The sequence below is a fragment of the Falco punctatus genome (genome assembly GCF_963210335.1).
Source record: "Falco punctatus genome assembly, chromosome: 9".
NCBI lineage: Eukaryota > Metazoa > Chordata > Aves > Falconiformes > Falconidae > Falco > Falco punctatus.
Window position 1 is genome coordinate 24,258,203 of NC_137589.1, and position 21,512 is coordinate 24,279,714.

The window sequence follows — 21,512 nt, forward strand, 5'->3', positions numbered from 1 at the left end:
GGATTGTTCCATACCACCATACCGAGAACAACCAAAACAAAAAAAAAAACACCAAAACCACCCAAACAACCAAGTCTCTGCTCTTTTATTAGATAGTTTAGAAATCAGATGGCAAGCTTTCAGACACAAAGTGTTTCCATAGCAAACTTCAAGCTAAGCTCAGACTAACCTAATTATGTTAACCTCTTTGAGCAAAAGGGTACTGCAGCATGTACGGAGCAGAGAGGAACAGTAGAAAGGGAAGAGGTGAGAAAAGACTCCCTGTGACTCAGTGACACAGGCAATTGCCACCTGTGAACCACTGCAGGCTGTGGGTTGGAGTTGGGGAATATACACGACCTTGGAATGGGGGTCCAGGCTAGTTACTGTCCTGCCCTTGGAGGTGGCCCAATACCATCTGCTTCAGAAGCTGGAAAAATCTTGCATGCAGGTACCTAGTAAATCGGTTCCATCTGCAATCACACTGGCACACGTCTCTCCTGAAGACCAGGGGACACCACTACGTGTGAGTAAGGAAGGAATTGGTCTAGTAAAACCTATCTACACCATATTTAATCTGGTAACAGTGGTTGATCCTAATCTAACATGCATGCACACGCTTTCCGTCCCTGCTAATTCACCCAGAAATCTACAATATCAACTGATTATTTTGAAGGAGAAACTCAGGAGTCATGATGAACCAAGTTCATCCCTGAACCTCATGACACTTCCTCCTGCTATCGTTGTGTGGTACATGGGAAAAGATGGCATACCCAAACAGCCCTTGGAACATCCCTTTTATCCTTCAGCTTTCTCTTTGCCAGCAGACATGCCCCTCACACAATGACACACCAGGCTGGAGTTTCTGCTGAAGTCAGTCTGCCTTTTTGCTCACAGTTAAGAACAAAAAAGAAATACCCAGTAAAACCACAGCACCACAAGGGAATTCCCTTCTCTGCCAGTTTAACACAGGGTCAAATTTAGACTAATGCAGTAATTCCTCCCAGCTGCCTAAAAATCTGGCCCTTTAATGACCTTGCACAAAACCCTACTGCTTTTAGCTGCAGTATCCCTATATTCTGCCTCATTTCCAACTCACTCAGCCCTTGGAGCTAAATGCAGAGGTTGCCCTCCTGGTTAGACTTGCAATTTCCAGGGAGAACTTTGAACTCATGCAAACAAACATTTGTGTCTCTCATCCAGGGCAATGAAACACAGGCTTTTTCTCTTCCACTCCCCACCTCCTCCTGCCACAACCTGCTTCTAGGAACTCTAAAACCTTGTATCTAAAACCTATGATGTGGGAACCATTTATTCTTTAGTCTCTAATATATTTCTGTCATTCAGGCCTATCTTTCCTTAATCAGCTATCCAAACAGACAGAGATCAGGTGAAAATTGCTATCCTGACAAAAATCTACATACACTAAGAATAGATTGAATTGGATCCAAACCCTTAAATGTTATCATTCACCCAGCTTTCAGTGTGATTCCTTTAGTAATACTTTAAAAAAGGACTAGATACAACCTGGACTGTAAGAAATCTAAATATTTTTCCGTTATTTATCATCACTCCAAAAACACATTAATGTATAGTTATCAGGTCCCTCCTCTTTTGATACTTCTCCTTCCCCCAGCTTCAGATCCCAATTCACAGAGACTGACTGTGGAGTGCAGAGAGCACAATCTTTACTGTTAGCAGGAAAAAGCACCTATGACTCAATACTGAATTTTCTGTAACAAGTTTCAGTACCGGGTTTCAAAATGCTTTACTAGGAAATCAGCATCATCTTCCCCATCTTGCAGATGGGAATTGGAGAAAGGGATCATGACTTCTGTACACACACCACAAGATTAAGAAAGGGAATAAGAGGGAGATTTTTCTGAACGTACATAAGTGATCAGTACATAGGTTTTTTTGTTCTCCTTCTCTCTCTCTCCCCTGTGGCCCAAGAGGATTTCACCACCTTAGAGGAACAGTGTAGTGCCTGACAACAGAGATTAAAACTGCTGCTTTCTATTAAATGCCACTAGTTGTGGCCACATGTTGGAATTTTCCACTGAATTACAGCCTTGGAGGACTTTCTACTGTTATTTCCCACCTGGGCAAAGTTAGCATGAAACTCAGAGAGAAAAGCAGTGAGACTCTACCACATCATTAAAGCATCTGTTCACAGGCTATGTGGTAAGACTACATGGCTTTCATAGCCCTTGAATGCAGGGGATGCCAACGACTGGTGGAGAAGGAGGAGCAGAGGTGGAGCAGTAACCCTCCACCACCCAGTAACATGATGCTCTAGAGTGGCAGGTGATGGAGGAGCAGACACTCCCTTCATAACCCTACCACCATGTCCAGGACAGGAAGGGAACAAGACTCTGCAGCCCAACATGTTAAATGAGCAGGCAGGTGGCTGTCAGAGAATGGCATAGCCACATGCTGGGCAAAAGCTTCTGTGCTATGTGAGCCCTGACACAGGAAGGATACCAGATGACTGCAGTAATACTTGTCCCAGCCTGCTGCCATACCCCTGACTTCTATTTTATCAGATGAAAAGAGCATGCACTCAGGGTACCCATTTAAAAATTGACCAGCATAGATTTCTATCTGTTGCTAGTTGGGCTGATAAAAGCAGCTTTTTTTCCTTTCAGCAGTTTAGAACTCAGCTTGCCCTAAAACAACTAGGGTCATTCTAGTCTGTGACCACATACATAAATTGTATCTGTAGAACAAAGGAATCTCAGGTCAATTAAAAAGATCCTGTGGCTACAATATTCTTCTGGGAAGATGCCATCTACATATGCTTTTTACAGCCACGTAAAATCCACCCCCTCACTCGCCTGGAGCAAGTAATTGTCTTTAAGAGTAAGCAAAATAATTATTTTTCCAACATACTTGTCATCATTAATTATGGCCAGAGTAGCCAAGTAGGAGCTCATGCCCAGGCTTTTAAATGCTTGTAGCTAGTTAGCATAGCTGGCTGCCTGTAACTTTACAGCTTTTTTTGCAGTGTTAACATTAACATACTATGGCTTCATTAAATCAAGGCACTCACTGATGAGCTAGGTATGATTCATTTGCAGAACACTAAGACCCTTCATGCTTATGTATCTCATAGCAAGAATGGGCTTTAATGTATGCCTATGCTATAGGTATATTTGAGCACTGCTGACTGTATTCCTAACGTCACGTTCAAGTAAACATATGCCAATAAAGAAAAGATTTTCAAAACACAAAGACTGGAATTTGCAGGAATAAAATGTCAAAAGTCCACTAAGAAGCCTTTCACTGTTCCACTGGCCACCTTTGCAAAGCTCTATGACATTAGTCTGTGAACATGTGATATTAACTTCCTAAAAAACAGAATGCAAATTTTGGCCTGTCTTCTGTACTTCTCCCTCAGCCAAGTCTCCAACTGAAGTTGATAGGATTTTCCCTGCATAAAGAATACAGAATTTGCCCTACTTTTTTTTTTTTCCCTCCCTAGTTTAACAAGGCAGGGGATGGGAGGGTAAGAGATACTATTTCTCCATTACGTCTCCGAATTTCTTTATTCTACTTACCAGGACTTTCTCAACTCCCTAAGATGAAGGGGGTGATGTGTTGAAAAAACACTTGATACAGAAGATTGCACTGTAGCATGAAGTCCGCCGATAGCTTCCAGAAGGCGTTTTTATCTTAACTGATTTTCAAATTACATGTTTCTGAAGTAACAGTGACTTTTGTTTGTCAACCAGCCTGCACACAATCTGGCTTCTGAATCATTGCCACTCCAGGCATTGTCCTGGTTTTCACTTAAACCGTGACAGCTTTCACAAATTTCAAGTCAGCCCACCAAAATCAGGAGACTGGCTTCTAAGCGATGTGAATTTTTCATTATTATTTATCTTCTGGCTTCTGAGCCTTTACAGATCCTATTTGCTATCTTTATTTTAAATCCACAAGCAGTAAGAGACTTGTTTTCTATTAATGAAATCTGCAAGTTTTAAATAATCACAGTATTCAGAATCAGAGCTTTTAAGTGAAAACACATACATAATGTGACACAGCATATGAATTCAGGCCTACATATTTCTGAACGGGAAACCCTACAGCCTTGTTACATTTTTCTTAAATCACTTTGGACATGAAAGAAATTAAATTATGTAGGTACCCAAACCAAAACGAGGATAGAAATATATTATATAGCACTAACAAAGCAGAACAGGACGAAGTGGCAAGTCTACAGTACTTAGAAGATACTGATACAGCAAAGTGATTCAATAACATTTTTTTATTGCTTGAACTGAGTGCAAGGCATGGCTTTTAGTGACACGGTAGGTAAAATGGGACAGAATAAATAACTGTAAACCTGCAAGCATTACGAGAGCAGGGAAGAACCTTTGCTTATATCCTCAGCATATCCATCAGGAAATATGTGCAATTTTTCTCCTAGTCCTACTAGCAAAAAAGTTTAGCGCAGACACCTGTATTGTCCCCCCCAAACAGGATAATGAAAATGAAGACAGAGAAGGGAGCTGAACAGAAAGGCTGCACGTGCAGCATAAGCTAGCAGCACAGCTTCTGTGGCATGTCTTTATCCTGCAGTTCCAGAACCACTGGTACAATCCTCTGACAATACCCTCCAGCACCGTGCAGTATCTCACTGCATCTTCCAGCACTGCTAATAACAGAGTCACAACCTTTCCCCACGTGTGTAATCAAGAGGATGAAAGCCCCTGGGCTCCAGTTATGGGAAAAATTTCTTTTTCTCCCCAGAGTAAGTCTCATTTCACAATTGCCACCACACAGTCCCTCAAGCATACATAATACAACACAGCAGTGTCAGTTTCACCATGAAAACCTCCCTTGGCTTTTATAGGGGCAAAGGGAAAGAGGAATAAAATGGTAAAATGCAAATCAGCCACATACTGAATTTCAAAGCCACCTTTAATTACAATTTCTTCCTGTTTCCCTGGGTGTTAGGAGCACTGCTCTAAGCAAGCTACACTAGTAAACAGAGTCCTGATCATCTTGTTAAGTTTATTCAAGAACGTTACATCTACCTTAGCAATTCACTGGCTTCAAACTGAATCTGAATTCTAGGCTACAATCAGGCTGAAGTACCAAGGTACTAAACTTCAGTATTTCTATTTTCACATCCCTCTACTGGGCAGAGAATGAGACAGAACTTCTCTTACATGTACAAATGTGAAGAAACAGAAACCATATAGCTTTTGTAAGACTTCTAAACCAAGGACGTGCCTTTTCCATAGGTAACACTGCTGCTTGCTTGTGACCTGTACCCTTTAGTCTTGCACTCAGGCCAGAACCCTTCTGTTTTGATGATGTCCCCTCAGAGGAGCGACTTGACATTTAACTTTCTGTTGTCCCTTTCTACCACAGCTGACAGCTGGTAAATACCTTTTCTTTAGAACCAGCAATTACAACAGTAATTGTCCCAACTAGAATACAAGCATACTCAATCAAATAAAAGCTGTCTGTATTTCAAGGTGCAGCAGGGGAACTAAATACAGTCACAACACTGAGCCAAATTCTCAGCAGGTAGAAGTCAATCAGCTCTAATTTGTCAGCAAAGCCTAATTCATCCTCTGCTGAGGATATGGACCCACTTCTTTCCTGTGCATAACCACAGCTGAGAGCTTTAGGCCCGTTAGCTGAGCTCCAGGGCTAGATTTACACTAGGAGCTTTTCCAGTGATGCCAGAGGGATTATCAGTAGACAGACTGAAGTATCACTCTTGTATGTTTTCAGCTTGGTTTAACAAAGCTGCAGATCTGCCATCCTGTAGCTCACACTGAACAAAACCTAATGTGAAGACAGGTAATTGATACCTAACGGCATTGGCAGAGGGTCTGCTATGGCAGCTATATTGACCAAAGAGCACATCTCTTCTCATCCTTGCCCAGGAAACAGTGTAGAACATAGATTCAGCTTCAGAGTGGTGCAATGAGAGTAATTAAACCACACTGCTACCCACAGAAACATCTCTACAGAACCAGAAAAAATGAAAGCTGTATTTCAAGGAGATTGGGACAGGTTTTTTTAATTCAGTCCAAATGGATTTGGCTTAAATTAAAACCTGTCAAAATACTACATTTTGCCTAAAGTATTTTAATGGGTTTTTTTCCCAATAAACATGCTTCTAATCTAAAAGCTGATCTACAGCAAAAGATAAGCTTGGGTAAAATCAATCAGTGGAAAAATAAACTAAAAGCATTTGATTTGGAAGTCAGCAAACTGTCTTGGGATGACCCAAAATGAATTTCTGGATGTTGCTTTGCTGAAAAGTAATTTGAATTTCTCTGATTTTCCCCAGGAAGCCCAAACCATTATCTTTCCCCAGATTTCCTGCCTGGAGACCATTACTTTCCTAGGAAAAAAAAAAAAGTAGGCAAGTAATAATAACAATAATAAATTAAAATAGAAAACCCCCAAAACAGCAGCAAAAAAAATATTTTACTTTTTTCAGTGGTATCTAGATTAAGCCCTAAGAATTCCCCTTTGTTCAGAAAAGGCCCTGCAGCTGACTGTTACAGGGGCTCAGACAGCTCCTTTCCCAGTGGAACATGAGATGGAGGGCAGGAAATACTTGCACGCTCTGTGTTCTGAACTGCTTTGACCTATCAACATCCACCAGCTAAACATTTCATACCACTAACCTCATTGATAAGGATTGTCAGCATCTTCATCAGTCCTCTACTGTACACAGGTCCATAGTCCATAGGTGTGACTACTCTGAGTTTGCATTACTTTGCTCTATTCATTTGGCCCTAGTGAGTAAAACGTAGTCTCTCCACTTTTGATATTGAATTTAGTAGATGTGAAGCTTGATGTACTATGCAAATTCACCACCATTTTGCTTTAAATTGGACTATGACTCCAAGTTTCTCTCCCCTATTGCATGGCAAAAACCCGTCCCAACATACCTGAAGCCAACATAGTGATACACACTCAGAAGCATCTGAAGAGCCAGGAACTGAGATGTTAACTCTGAAACCCAGTAATTATGATACAAATATCTCAGCTAATAGATTAGAGATGATTTGTTGCTCATCACATCCACACAAACATTCAGGTAACACGCTTAGCCCTGTTGTCAACACAGATCACCAGCTGCACTATGACAACCACCATTTTAGAGTGGGGACTAATGCTCAATACAGAAGTCAAAAAAGACATTTGTCTACCACAGTACTCCTTCAAAGACTGAGAGTCAAGTATTTAGACAGATAAATCGTTATTGATTAGATTTGATAACAAAGCATCAATGGCTTATGTCAAGAACATAAGGTAGACCCAGGGCAGGGAGGGAAGGAGATGCAGCCTCAGGATGAAGGACCAGAGCAGCAGGCATTCAAAAGCCTCACACATTTTAGGTGATATAGCACTTGCTCAAGAGGGTTGGATCTCATGTGTTAATCTAACATACTGGAAAAGTGGGCCCAGCCTGGATCACCTTGATTCACAAGTCCAACGCCCAGTATCAGTGGTAAACAAACTGGAAGTTCAGAGTATATCATCCACCCTGCAACGCTGCAAGCTAAAGCAAGTTTCATAACATTACACAAACCTGAGACTTAAGTTGAAACAAAGAAATAAAACTATAAAACAGAAGAATAGCCATGTTCAGTCAGATGAGTTGGTCTATAGGGAGAAAGCACAGAAAAAAGTACAAGTACAGAATGGAGGTTTTTTTGCTGGTATATAGTATATATAAAGCTGTACACTACAGCTGTATGTAACAGCTACCAACAGACTTGTTAGCCCTCTGTTGGTAGCTGTTATCCCATAAGCGTCCAATCCCATTCTGAAGTCATTAGGTTTTGGCTCCCATAATAAACTGTGGTAATGAGAGTTGCAATTTAGTTGTTAACTCTCAAGACAAATAATTCCCTTTGCTCATTTTGAAAACAGGAATTCTGATAATTTAAGCGATCCTAGCTGCTGTGTTATGAATACTCCTGAATAATTAATTATTCCCTTTTTGTTTTGCCCATAGTATTTAGACTTCTATCCAATTCTATCATACCCACCTCTCAATCATCTCTTCTCATGATCTAGGCAATTTCTTCCCGCATAGAAGCCATCCACATACCTGAAACTATTCCTACTGCTCTTAATTTGGGTATGCAACTTTTGGGGGTTGTTGCAATAGGGTAGGGGAGATCAAGAATATGATCAAAGTCCTAAATCTATTTTGGAGGAAGGCATATCTTTGTTGAATAAAAATGGACAGATGACCCTAGGAAATGGGTTTCTGAAGCCATTGCCAGAAAGCAAGCCTCTCTAATTGCATAACTGAAGGTATTTTCCCTAATTTTGAAATGGATGCAAAGATGTCAATGAATCTCCAGCCATATCCTGTTGTATCACAGAACAGACATGCTACTATGGGACTTGGTTGAGGCATGAGGCACAAAACCCAGGACTGATTGTAAATTTGCAGATGAAAGAGGCAGCCACTACAAGCTCAGCTTTCCAGGTAGTGGTGTTCTACTCAAGTCAGCAGTGCTATATCAGCTTTCCTCTGTTGAGCACCATACCTGTGAAAAGCGTGCAGGGCAGCATCAGAAACTCATTCAGGTAACTTTCCTCTACAGTGTGGTCTCCTAAATGTCAGGTTTTGCTTTAATTTTTTATAAACTACTTCCAGATTTTACATTTTCTCATTTAGTTGTATGCACAGGACAGGGGGTGAGTGAAAGTGGAACCAAAACAGCCCCCAAGGTGAACAATGAATGTAGGAAAAACTTCTGATATTTAATATCAACATTACAGTGATGATGATCTTAATGGAGAAGCTAGACTCTCAATAAAAATTGGCAAAAAGAGGAATAACATTAATAGCAGCTTATTCTTGCATTTCAGACTCTGGAATTGCCTAGCAGTGTTTGATGATCTTCCTCAGGATACCAGCATCTTGCTAGTGTTGAGGTGGAAAAGAGAAACAAGATATTTAATCTTCATCTAGACTTTTTGCTTTGGTTTTTTCCCCCCATTCCTGCAGTATATGCATACAGCATATTTTCAGAGTACAGCACTAGGACGTCTGCATTTTCAGCCCTAGCACTCACGGCTTTGATCCACAGGTGGTTGTTTTCAGGAGCTCTGAGCAGGTTGCTTCAGCCAAACAGTGAGAACACTTTCTGGAGTCATCTTGTCTCCTTAGATCTTTTTGATACACTAATTAGCGCAACAGTGAGCAGTACATTAGCTGACAATACTTCAAACCTTTCCTTTGATGTACAGTGAATAGGATCCTCACTGTACAGCAACAGACAGCACACAACAGATGTCGCACACCGTCTGTCCACTATGGATGGTCAAGGAGCCATTACAGAAGCCGCTGCTCAGCTGCATCCACCTTTCTTAAAACTGTGTTCACAGCACTGCCACAATAGGAGCAGGCAACAACATTGCTCTGGATCAGACCAGCAAGCTTAAGCAGCCATATCATGGCAAACCACTGAGCAAGAGAAGTGGGGTTAAAAACTGACATTGCCTGACTTCCATGTGTTCAATCCTTGCTTAAATGCAGTGGTTTGTATTGCCAGACTGGGAACATTGCTTCCTCTTATGGCTGCCCAGCATTATCCACTGTAAGACTCCTTCAGTTGCCTGTAACTTTGTCAGAAGACAACTGTTTTGCACAGGGTTGTCTGTCTCTTGCAGACTGGCCAGGTCACACCCGAGGCAGTAAGGGCTGCCTTGTCGACGATGGATTCACCACCCCAACCTGTTCCTCACAGCTGCCCAAGTTCTTCTGTCCTGGTGGAAAAGATTCAAGTGAATTCTGCTAAGGGTCTGACTGAGTTGCCTAGGGAGGGGACTTGTGGAAGGGAGAGCATCTCTGCAACTGATCCTTCTGAGATGGTAATGTGAGCAGGAGACAGAGCCTTCTCACTTGCCACTTGATCTGAGCTAGCTTTCAGGTCTTTCCTGCTGTCCCCTAAAGCACTACCTTTTTCCTCAGCACTTTACAGCCCTTCCCAGAGACTGACTCCTTCAGGCCAGTGGCTAATTCCCAGTCTGGAAACTCTGGGAGATCTACCTGGGATTTGGCCAACTCTATCTAGGATCTGACAAAACAAAGCTGAGATTGCTGAACGGACGTACAGGACCTCACACAATACTTCTAATAATTAGGCTTCCTAATTTTTCTGTAATGACCTTGCAGACATGACAGCGGGTTTACTGGGTGGACACCAAACTGTGTTCTATACCTGGCACTAACTCTACTTTAAAGGAGAACCAGGGGCTGACAGTCCCTTTGAACACTGGGATCAAGCTTACATTACCATTAAGTGCAAAATTTCCAGCTAACTGTACACCTTCATGGTATCATAATCTATATTTTACAAGCAGACATAAAAAGAGGAATAAGTCATGTAATTACTGGCCTAAGACAGACCTCTGCTCCAAGCAAAAATTGTAATAGGAAGAGAACTAATCACTAATCAACAGGAAGATGGCAAATGATGGGTTTCAGAGACAGTGTTGGTTTATAAAGGGCAAAGTATTCCAGGCAAAAAGGACTGGTTTGCTACAATGAGACTGTAAAACAAGCACTAAGTGCAGCAGGGGCAACATGCTTGGATTTCATTACAGTGCCATATCACATGGCTCCTGAATTCCTTAGTGCAGTAACTCAAGTTGTCTGGAACACAAACACTGCCAGAGGTACCCAGAACTCAGAAGGGCTCCTCAAAAAAGCATTATCATAGCATGCGGCGTACTAAACTTGAGAAGGGATATGCAATAGCTAGCAGCAGAGTAAGAAGCTCAGAGAGGTGTCCAGTTCTGCTCTGAACTGAAAGTGCCATAGCTCCCCATATGCAAAATGGTGAAGATGACAAATATATTAACTGTCTTGCCTAACATGGCAGAGGTTCCACAATAATTAATGCTGGCTCTAAGCTACCAGATCACTTAATAAGGCATGACTGAGCTAGATCAGGCATGGACACAATCATGTTTCTGTCAAGTTAGTGAAAGCACACAATAGAGAGTTTACATCAGCTTTATGCCAGCTGCAGAGGAAGAGATACCTAATCCAACATAAAATTGGAATGATATAAGCAGACCATATTTATATAAGCAGACCATATCTCAGTTGAAATAAAGCTGGTTTACAGCCTGGAGGGGTGTCTGTCTTTTTTTTTTTTCCTCTCTCCTTTTTTAAAAAATAAATTTGAAACACCAAAATGAATTTATTTTAGAACAATACTTTGTATTACATATCTATATCTTTGGTACTAACAGCTCTAAAATCACGTTAAATTCTTGAAAGAACCTCAGACAGTCTTAAGTACATGTTAAATGTCTTACCAAAATACACACAGTATAAGGCTCTAGTCTCAGCTGTGTTTCAAGTCTTGTATCTAGAGTTTTGTTTGCATCAAGATCTACTCCATTCAGAGACATCTAACTTTTCTCTCTTCCTAGAGAACACTTCTTGTAATGTTTTATTTAGTGTTCAGATACTATCTTCATAAAGATCTGAGAGCAGAAAAGTGTGAGAGCATGTGAAGGTAGTAAGAAGTGTTGCAACTGCAGTGACAGAAATAGAGCAAAGAAACCTAGATAGGATAGAAAGAAATAACCACAGGAGACTAAAAAAAGCGTATTATGTAAAAACAATATGTACGTTATGGAAAAATAAATCTTGGCAACAATGAGAGATGACAGGGAATGGCTAATCACAAAGGAATTTGTGTGCAATAAAAGCAGCAAAGAAAGCACAGTTTGGGCTGCAAAATAAGAGACCTCACATCATCAATCTTCCTCCAATACACTACATGGCTCTGTAAACTTACATGTTGTCATACAGTTACCCGCTCTATGGCGAAATGAACACCTTCCCAGTCTCATGGCCAGGACAATCCCTGCCACTCTCATTTGAATTAAATGATTTTACTGAAAGAAAATTTTACTTGTGAAAAGCCTAATTTCTGTGAAAAGCAGACTTTTGTAAAATTTTTAGTTTTCAACGAAATTACTAGGTGACTAGGATTGCAGATCTACCTATGAAAATGCAAGGTTGCAGTAAAATTGTTACTTACTGTTCTGTTACTATACAGACTATATGTTGGCTAACAAACAGTTTGGCAAGGCTATCAGAACTACACGTGTGACTCAGAACCAATTCTACCCCTTGTTCCTGCACATATACCATATAGGTTTTTAATAAACTGCTGTTTTCAAGTGTGCTGAGTTGCTGTTCAACCAGGCAGGCAGTTCTGGAGTTTGTCACCTTTCTGTCCTGTATTGGCACACATTCCTTAATGCTGCTTCACATTTCTCTGAGATTTTCTATAAATCTACCTATTTGTATTACCAGACAGCATCTTCTGCAATGGGATCTGATAACTGCAGCTCAGCATTAACACCTACAATACTACCCAGAAATAACCCAGAGAACCTCAAACCTTGGAGAATATACAATAGGAACAAATCAGGTCGACCCTCATTCTGAATAGCATATCATGTCTGTCTGAAGCATTTTCCCTACAGCACTCCATGGCTTCAAGACAAGAAAGTAAGCTGAAAAAATGCAGGTGGTGCAGAACTTATCAGATGGGAGGTGAAAACATCACAGGGCGACACTGCTAACAGTAAGTCAGGAAAAAAATCCAAAGTGGTCTGAAAGCCAACCACTTGGAGTACCAAAGGCCCAGGCTGCAAGGAGAAAGAGCTAGCTGACTTTTTCATGAGCCTGCTAGGACCTTTCGGTCCTGCAAGATGTCTCCCACCATAAGCAACTGGGGTGGAATTTTGGGCTTACATGGGAAAACAACAAAACAGAACAGTAATGATTCAATGTGGAATCCATCTTTTCTCCCAGCTCCCTGTTTTCACCTACCTCCCATCTACTCCCTGCCTGCAAGGAGCCCTAGCTAGAAGCTAGAAGCAGTTGCTGTCTCTGTAGCCTCTCCAGCTAGATTGCTGTTATTAGCAGTGAGGCACACACACTTCCTAATCAACTTTATTAAACCCGTTCATTACAACAACATGCACCACTTGCATGTTCATGACAAAAATGAACCTCAAAGGCTCAATTCCTACAATATTAACAAATCAGTGTGGTACAAACAAATAAATCTGGTTTTCGTTGTAAAAGAAAGATTGTCTCTTGAGTCACAGTTAAAGAGACTGACTCACCTCCTCACTACTGGTTTGAGATTAGATCTACTCTGGTCTCATATTCTAGCAGCCTTACTCCATCTACACACCTCACTGCTTGCAACTGGATTCTGCTTTCCCAACAATCTTGTATGGTAGGGAACACAATGAAGATCAAATAATTGACTACTGATGTCTATAGCTTCATTGAATGAGGTTTTTTAAATTTCTCTGTCCCTCAAAATTGTCTTTAACAGTGTGTACCCCCAGACTTATCTGGCTGCCATTATGTCTAATCTCAAATACCCTTACAGCTAATTCCTCTCATCTCTCTCACATGTTTATATAAAATATATATTTCTACATAGAGTTAAAAATTGGCATCTGTTTCAGTTTTAAGAGCTGTGTTGAACACTGTACTCCACCGAGCTGGGAAGGAGTGGTCCTTCTAAGAGATGCAAATTATTACATTTATAGGTGAGAGGTAAACACATGCTACTTACTGTCTGGACGGATGATGGCCCACAGGCCATCACCATCACAGAAGCTAATGAGGCAATTAACATTTCTGCCCAAATAGCACCAAAACTGAATTCCTCATTAAGTCACAAATAGCAGGAAACATCTGGATCTTCTTAGAAACTATATAAAATATAGGTGGACAAATATTAGGGTTTTTTTCAGAAGTACATACATTCTTTTATCCTAATGTCTCTTCAGTGCTCAGATACTTTCCATGGTAGCTGGCAAACCTGACAAAACTTTCCATTCCCATAGGTGTGGCAATCCTAAATTGGCACAGAAGATCTCTCAAACAGAACAGCCCAGCAGAGGAATTGTGGATAGACAAGAAGTAACAAGGCTGCCTCTGTTAATCTGCATGGTCTGCTTTAGGAGCTTGCAATGCAGGGCATCAAGATACCTCTCAGCAGGAAGCATGAGCAGGAAGCATGTCATGGATAGTCCACAACAGGTCTGCACCTTAAGTCTCAGGCCCTTCCATGTTTCTTGGGCTAGACTTTTAAGGTTATTTATAGAGCCTCACCAGCAGCAGTAATTTGTCCCTTCTAGGTGAAAATCACCCATACAATTCCCACCCATTTAAAGAGATGTGAAAAATAACATTTTAAAATAAAGTTACAAATGCCTACCCCATTGTTTTAACACAATTATCTGAACTTGCAGAAGACCACTGAGTAACTTCATTCTCTGTAATTCTTTCCCTTAATCCAGCTCTGATGATAACATTCTTTTTGATGACAAACTAAACCTAGACACTCTTTGGATGCACAGAGAGAAATCCTAGCAATGACAGTTCACATGCCTTGGATATCCCCTGCTCCCAACTCTAACACCCAAAGGGATACCTGCACTGAAAAGAGCAGCGGTTATGTGGACTAAACATTTCAAATTGATACCTAAGGAAGGCCAACTTGTATCATCTCATTCACTAACCACAGTTGTTGCAAGCAAGTCCCTAAAAGCTCCCCAGTGATGCGGTGGCAGCAATGGGATCAGAATCTGACAGGTAAACATCTCCTGGAGACAGCAACCTAACCCCTCTATCCACCCAAGCTTCCATCTCAGCTAGGTCAAGTTCCTCAAGCACTGAAAGTGGGGTGGAAATAGCTGAAAGAGAGTGAATGAAAAATTAACTAAGTGATCTCTATTAATAACAGCTGAGAGGAATTAAAGTGACAGACCAGGTCAGGGCCAGGAGACTGGGAAAGTGCAGGCTGGCCTCAGTATGCCAACAAGAGCTTCACATTCCAAGAAAGAAACTTAGAATTAAGTACACTTTAAAAATAAATCCCAGTCACTTCTGAATCTGTCTCATGGCTGAAGTTGCAATGCTGAATCTCTGCTCGCAACAACACATCTGGCTTTCAGCCAGAGATTTGAAAGTCACTGTGATCTTTTTTCCCCTTCTCCCCAGCCGTTCATAATTTTTAAACATTCCCACAGCTGTGAAAGAAAAGATAGCTGGGAGGGGGCAGTGGTTGGGTACCCAGAGGCTGCTCTCTCATATTTGCTCACAGCTGGAACTCTTCATGGTCTTTGGCACAATCCCTTGCTACTGCTTCAGCTGCCAGGCTGCCCTTTGAACAGGCATAGCTATCTGACCAGTTTCAGAATTATTTCTAATTGGACAAATACTGGATTTTCCCATAAGCTCACACAAAAATGGGCAGCTGTTTCCACATGAAATAAAAAAAAAAAAAATAGCATGTCTATTTGGAGTAGACATTCATAATTCAAACAGATGAATATTACAGACTTCAGCTTATAAAGCATAGGCTGTGTCTCAAACATCTTGAGGCCGTGACACCATTTTCCTTATTCACATGCCTCATACCTCACAAAACTAACTCCACCATGAAGTTCAGTTTGTGGCACTAGAGTGGCAAACATATGGTACGCTCCTGGAGAGGCAAGGGCAGCAGCCAGGAGTCACTGTGGTCTGCTGTCTGCTCAGTTGTTTAGCATGGGAACTACCTGAGGTTCACAGTGTCCCTCTGCCTGATGTAAAACCAAAACACAACACACACTAACTCAGTGGTGCTCAACCACTCACCTGGTATGGGAAAAATCACCTCTTCTAGAGGCCCTTGAGCATTGTACCCCACCCTGATCATGTCATTAGAGATCTGTCACATGAACGGTAGGTGTCACACAATAGGGACAGGTGACATCTTGTGATGTGATGTGCACATATAGAAGAAAATACAGGTGTTCCCTGCACTTTCCAACACATCACCAGATGTGTCCTCACTGCATGCATAGCAGCTGTTGGAATTTTATTCACCTGAAAGATTTATTTTGTTCACATCCTGGGAAAAGTCTATGGAGCCTCCGGGTAGGAGCACAGCAAGGACAGGACTACCAAAATAATCCCTCCAGTCCTCAACCCACTTCCTGCCCACATCTGAAGAACCACCAACAAACAGGGCAGGAGGGGAATGTTCTGGCCTGTGTGGTGTATGCTCGGCCTCCCAGGATTAATTTTTTTGAAACCTCAGGCTGTCCTGACAGTTTTAAAAAATTATAAATACCAAATGAAGTCTCCTAAATTAATATGCCTGCCTAAACCATGAGATTTTACTTTGGCTAAAGAAAGTGGATTTTTTCTCCCCCCCCAGTTTTCAGGAAACAACTGAATTCAGCTTGCTTATTTACATACCACTGTTACTGTGCAATTTGCCCTCTCAGATTTTACCTCAAATTTTGCCTCTCTCAACTTAGTTTATGACCTCAATGCCTGAGATGCACTGAGAGATGGCTGATTACACCACCACTGAAACAGCTGACACAAATGCCACAGTTAAAATTTTGGCTATATCAGAACTCCACTGTGTCATACCACTGTACAATATAAAGCTGTGGAAATAGTCACAGTAGTGACTAAAGATGTTCACTAAGTCTGGGCTGCAAAGTGCTAGGTGCTGTCTAAACATGCGGCTGGCACTTTCCACTGTCTACAAGATAGAAGTAACAACTGGTTGAGACAAACAACTAAAAATAGTCTAAGGAGGGAGTGGTAGCTAATGAGGATGTGCACGGCTTTTTTTAGACCACAACAAGAGATGGTCCATGCCCTGCAGAGTTTATCATCATAACAGACTAGAGAACAGGCAGGCAGGGAATTGCAGGCAGACAAAGGGAGCAGCATGTTCACAGTCACACAACAGGCATCAAGGAGAAGGAATTCCTATTGCTGTTTTGCGTCACGCACCATCCACCATCCACAACATGAACCTGCCACACAAAAATATACACATTCCCAGCAGGTCTACTTGCTGCTTTATTCCACCCACCTCAGATGAACGGAGCAGCCTGTGCAATTAACTTTTGCAGATGCCTTTCATGGACTACAAGTTAATCACAATACTAGGGGATCGGAAAGTATCTCTGTTAAACTTACTATCAAAGAAAAAAAAGAATGCTATGAGACAAGATAACTGATTGAGATGTCTATTATAACAGCACATCTGCAGCAAGAAGAAAGCAAAACAAAAGGCAGCTTTAGGCTACCTATTTCTTGACTTGAAAGTGCTGATTTGTATTGTATTAATATTCAGTCACTCGTGGTGGATTTTATAAAATAAAAATAGACCTGGAAAATGTTATCACCAAAGACCAGGTGAAAAGCTGAGGATGAGATAAAACCTGAACTGATAGGAGAGCAAGCTTACAATGCAATATCCCATTATGAAACACTTAGAGCTTGTCAATATTCACTTTTACATAGATTTAACTAAATTGACATAAAACCCAATGCAATCAAATAGATGTAGTTCTTCAGCATAACTAAAGTCAAGGTACATTAAAAGTGTATCAGCATGACTTGGCTGGACAGTGAATTAACTAAAAATCAATATCCATTTAGTTAAATGGGTTTAGTAATAGAGTGCCAACCAGACTCAGGCAATGATGAGTTCTAACCATTGACATTTTTTCTTCCCTGGGCTCCAAGCCTTGACTCCAGCACTATGACTGACTCACTGAATAAATTGGTCTGCAAGTTTGATTCATAACATCTTCGTGATGTACATCTAAAGCTGAGATATAATCACAATTCATGCAAGAACCACTAGGAAACTGATTAGGCAAGGCTCAACTAGACTTTGACCATCTAAAGCATCTATGCTTTCCAGTAAGTATGGGCATAATGATATTCAGCTCCAAAAATCTCCCTATCCCTTTGTGGGGCCTAAAATGAAGACATGACCAGAACTGTGATTATTTTTCCTCTCTCTGGCATTTCCTATGCTCTCCCTCTTGTGGCAAAAGACACCCACTTTTTTACTTGAAAAATAAGCAAAACCTTCAATACATGCAATAAACAACTTTCTGCATTAGCTGGCACACACTGTTGAGTCAACACAGAAAGAAAAAAAAAAAAGAAAAGCTGTCACGAAACAGAACAGAGGCTCTCTACTACCTTTTCATTTGTAATAGTAACACTTGCTTCAACTGAAGTGCTGATACCAGAAATCTGAGATCCTACCACATCACCTCTTATCTTTATAGCTATGGTTTTAAACCACCTCCTTTGATATTCATATTTGCCCCATCATGACAGTGTTGTAAACAGTACTCGCTATCCTGTAAAGTTCATTCTCTTCCAAGTTTTCATCTCTTTAGCAGGAATGAGATGTGTCGATACAGAAAACCAGCAGCAGATGAATAAAGATGTTAGGAAGGTGGGAAACAGAGGGACCAAAGGCCACTCTCTACACACAGCTGCAGAGAACAGACCATAGTACAACTGTCAGTCCTGCTTACTCTGTTACCAAGCAGTTAACAACGAGGATCTGTGAACCAAATCCAGCCTCAGCATCCATGAAGTCTCAGAGAATGGGATTTTAAGAACAATGGCACGTGAACACTCATAATAATGGTCTTTCATGACACACATTTCTAAAAACAAATTAGTTTGTATTCTCAAAGTTTAAATTACATCTTCTCTGTTTCCAACCCTGTTTTGTATTAGCTACCTCCAATGTCAACTCACCTCAATTAGATACATTTACTGTTCGAGCTAATCCAACTTGCCCTTGAGAACTGGGATTAGGAAACAGCGGTGTCCCTGCAGGGACAGACGTATCCTTACATGACTGCAGCTTTAAACAGTCTACAGATGATTGAGTCAGGCCAAATGACTGAAAATAAAATTTCTCCCCCAGATGTAGCCTAGACTTAGTGTATAACATTCTTATACTCAAGAACAAACCAACATGATCCTTCTAATGACAACAATTTTATTCTATTGTCCAGTTTATACAGGCTGTAGGCTATGTGTGAACTTTTCCTTCTAAAAAGCTGTGTTACAACATACAATCTCCTTAAAATGTTTTTTTCAAATGAGTAACAAAGTAAAAGGAAGCAATCCAATGTAAATAACCCAATGAGGACCATTAGCTAGATACAGAATTTTGATTTAATCATGAAGGTTTGCTGAAAGACTTGAATAAAGCAGATAAGCAAAGAATACCACAGGCGTAACTACTTCATGCTTTCCTTCCCTTATTTAATGATTAGACACTAAATATTCAAACTTAATCTAGATATTTCCCCATAAGACTGGAATGTCATTACAGTAGTAGACCTTATATTCTCTCACTGTACAGGAAAACTTCAATACAAGCAAACAGTATGAGAATCGTGCAATTTAAACACCTTGATGTTACTCTAAGGTCAGAAATAGCAAGCCCAGGCAGTCAGGAGAGATCATCTGGGAAGGTTTAGGTCATACATAAAGGTAAGAAATATCCTTAAGGATGCAGAAAACAAGCCCAGCACAACGCTAGGAAGAGCTGTACTGCTGCAGCAGCTGACTCCCAATGTAGTAAGCAAGCAGCACCTGAACATTTGCACGTCCTGTCTAACATGCATATGAACCAAGAGGTGACCAGTCTGTTACAAGTAATAGTTGAAACCTAGAATGATTTTAAACCAGTGCAGGAGGGAACCTCAGTGGAAACAGTAATTTAACACCACAGGAACAGTATATCTCAGGGCAGAGCCCTTCTTTCATTGTCATATAAAGGTTTCCTAATTTGTCACCCTGGACTTACTAGATCTAGCCACTAGCATAATTTTTATATCCTTTGATTAGCTTAACCAGTTTGATCTAGAGCTTGTAGTCAGTTTTGGATACTGAGGTAAAAAGTTCGCTGCTATATACAACATACTTAACCTTTTCTTTCATAACATGTCTTTTCTACAACACTTCTTTTTGGCCTAACTTGGATTAAAATCCTTAACTTCTAAGCAGAGTTTATAAAGTATTCTAGGGCTTGCAGAAGCATTCCTCCATTTTTCTCCAGCATTTTAAAATTTGTATTTATTTACACAGTCATTTTCTATTTACTTTATAAACTGCATGTTTCCTTGGCATCTGTGCTAAGCATAATGGGGCTGTAGGCAATAACTAGGGTCCTTAAGTAATGGTACATCTATGTTCTGAGAGAGTCCTTTTGATGAAAGCTTACTGGATTTGGACCAAACCTGGAAAGTCATCCTTTTCAAATGGTGCATGGTGTGCTGGTCCTATTTACCATCAAACCCACTATCAACTACACAGCAGAAGGAGGATGCATACACATTGACAAGTATTGCTAAGAAAGTTTGCCCCCTAGAATGGTTACACATACAGCTTCAACTTGTAATTCAACAATTAATACTTTAAATAAATCCTATTCAAACCATCTTGATCATAACACTATGATAGGCTCCAATTGTTTGAACTTTTTCAAGGCAATAACAAGCTAAGGACTAGGATTTCAACATCAAAGTCTCACCTGCTCACCATGGATGCTGAAAGGAAAAAAAAGCAACAACAAACCCAAAAAACCAAACCAAAACAAAAAAATCACTGCCAGAAATCAGCAGCCCTGTCCCTCCAATCATGAAGCTCTACCAGTTCTGTCCAATTAATCATGACAACAGGTATTTGCATATACACAATCCAGCCAGTCCATTAGGATAACATCAATAAAATGAGTTAGTACTCACATAGCACTTAAATTACCCAGATGCAATAACTGATTCAGAAGGTAGAGAAACTATTAAGTGAGAGCAGTCCATACACTTTAGGTGGCCAGATACTAGGAACTGAAATTTGTTGTTGGTTTTTTTTTTTTACCCCTTCCACAAATCCTGCTGTGAAGGCAAAGTGGATTAGCGGTTAGCAGTGAAAGGAAGAACACTTCTTCCCTAATGGTGGAATCCACCTACCTTAGCACACTGTGAGCAGGCTAGCACACACCATCCAGCACCACCTCACAGCACCAGTCTGACTTTGCTCTGGAAGTCCTTCACAACATTATCAGTATTGCCAAGGGCTGAAGATGCTTTATGTGCAAAACAACTCATGCTGCCCCTTCAACTATCCCCATCCTAGGTAGACACTCTGGATGACAGAATTCATGTACTCTCCCTAAACAGTGCCTCATTTCAATTCGCAGCAGTTCTAGAGGAACATCATGGTTATCGAGCTTGGCTTCCCCAGGAAAAAAGGATTAAAAGGTTTTAAAAAACCCCAAATAGTCTATCCCTAGTCAAAGCAATCCAAACAGGCTCCCTACTTGAAAGTGACTTTCAAACAAACCAGAATAATACAGATTAGCACTAAAGATAGTAAGCCCATCCAAAAGTAGTGTCTAGTTTTTTGGAATACTTCCTGCACATTTAAATGAGTCTGGAAAGATGAATATGATTACTTCTATCTGTATTGGGGTAATGCTTCTGTGCCCTCATATCACTGAGTGATTACTATAAACCAAAGTGAAGGTATTTGCCTCAAAGAAACAGACAAGAAGAGAGGCAGCTCTTGCAGTACACACACAATAACTAAGTGAAAACACCAAAGTTATGGTCAGACCATCTACTCAGTACACCTTCAGCCC

General features: G+C 40.8%; 1 protein-coding gene across 13 annotated transcripts in view; it reads right to left on the reverse strand.

Annotated features, from left to right (window-relative positions):
* The window catches only part of ARHGAP22 (Rho GTPase activating protein 22), a gene marked incomplete at its 5' end in the record, with an annotated part of 163,920 nt that overhangs the window by 67,616 nt on the left and 74,792 nt on the right, over positions 1 to 21,512 (reverse strand). The gene's annotated exons all lie outside the window — the stretch shown is intronic.